This window comes from Alligator sinensis, unplaced genomic scaffold (assembly GCF_000455745.1).
Source record: "Alligator sinensis unplaced genomic scaffold, ASM45574v1 scaffold13_1, whole genome shotgun sequence".
Lineage (NCBI taxonomy): Eukaryota > Metazoa > Chordata > Crocodylia > Alligatoridae > Alligator > Alligator sinensis.
In genome coordinates, this window is record NW_005841909.1 from 3322286 (window position 1) to 3323860 (window position 1575).

At 38.0% G+C, this 1575-nt stretch overlaps 1 protein-coding gene across 2 annotated transcripts in view; it reads left to right on the forward strand.

Moving 5' to 3' along the window:
• The window catches only part of ZBTB1 (zinc finger and BTB domain containing 1), a 30539-nt gene that overhangs the window by 21949 nt on the left and 7015 nt on the right, over positions 1–1575 (forward strand). The window lies entirely within an intron of this gene.

The window sequence follows — 1575 nt, forward strand, 5'->3', positions numbered from 1 at the left end:
GAGTGTATGATTCAGAAATGGATTCAGTATGACTTAAAATTTTGGGCACTGAAACAAATAGCCCTTGTTGCTTTTCATAAGATTAGGTGACTGGTGCCAGCTTTAGAGAGGAAATATTAGAGGAGTATTTCTTCGTGTTAGATTTTGTCTACAAATGTCTTGTAACATTTTCTTCAACTACTAGGGAAATAATATTGTGCATCCTACTTTCAATGAGAGTGCTCCCAGCAGCAATGTTTGTTTGTTTGTTTTACCATGAGTGTTCATGATTAATACTGGGAGTTGTAAGTATATAAAATAGTTTTAAGAGCATATCTAAGGGAAACGTCACAGAATTATGGGATGAGAAATCAATCCTTGATTATGTAAGACCAAAATTTTTGATTGTTCTTTGATCTGGTGTGCCCAACACAAGCTTCTTAGTTACAAGGGCTCTCCATGTCAAAAGCACTTTGTAACCTCAACTTTACTGGAAGTCAGTGCAAGCACCTTCTAAAATCAGTACCTCAGTGCCTTAAGTTTAACACCCAAAGTTGGTAAATGCTTGTATAAAAGCTAGTTTGCCTTATACTATGATTGATTTCTTGTCGCCTTATTTTAATGTTGATTCATTTTGATCATTAAGGGCAAAACCAGAAGCCTAATCTTTTGCTATTTCTTTTAACAAACTACAGCAAAAGTAAATCTTCCTGTAGGTACAACCACAGACACAATGCCGCTTCTAGCATTTCCTGTGGCGGGGCGCCTACCTCAGAGCTGCTCAAGAAAGTTTTGGTCTCTAAGGCCAAGTCCTGTACTCAGGTTTAATTAAGCTAAATTCTTATTGACATCAGTGGGAATTGTACCCGAATAAATGTTGAATAACAGACTCCTCATACCTTGGGCAAGGAAAATTTTGTGAGGGACAACCCCAGACTTCCCCAACACAGATATTTGTAGTCCCTTCCCTGTCTCTTCATCTTTGTGCAGAGAGAGGTAGTTAGCCTTGTTAGTTTAAAGTCAAGTGGACAGCAGGATAGATTTGTACTTTATAGCCTAACCAAAGTAGATATATAAGAAAAGCTTTTGTGAAACTCACTTCTTCATACGCTGAGCTGATGAAGCAAGCTTCAGCTCATGAAAGCTTGTGCAATAAGTAGAGACTAGACAAATAGATACTTTGGTTAGTCTATAAGGTGCAAATCTACCCTGCCTTCCTCATCTTTGTGACAGAGTACCTTCAGCGTTACTTCACTGAACACTGCAATAACAGTTTTACCAAACCCAACCCCTGAAAATCATGAGTGAAACTCCAAAAACCCCCCATAATATTAGCTTAAAAAAACACACTTTCAAAATATTTTGGCTCCTCTTGTCCTCTGGTTTCAGAGCCTTTAGGATGCATTTGCTTAATGTTTTGAAGTTGTATGCAGCAATCATGGCACTAGAAACTTACTTTCTAAATGAAAATGAAAATGGAGATTGTAACACATTCCCATGAATCTGGGAGTGAATGATATAAGAAGTATACAATAAAACAGAGTTGGCAACACAATGGGTACCTTCCAGTTCTCCTTTCTTGGGTGAGGGGTTCAG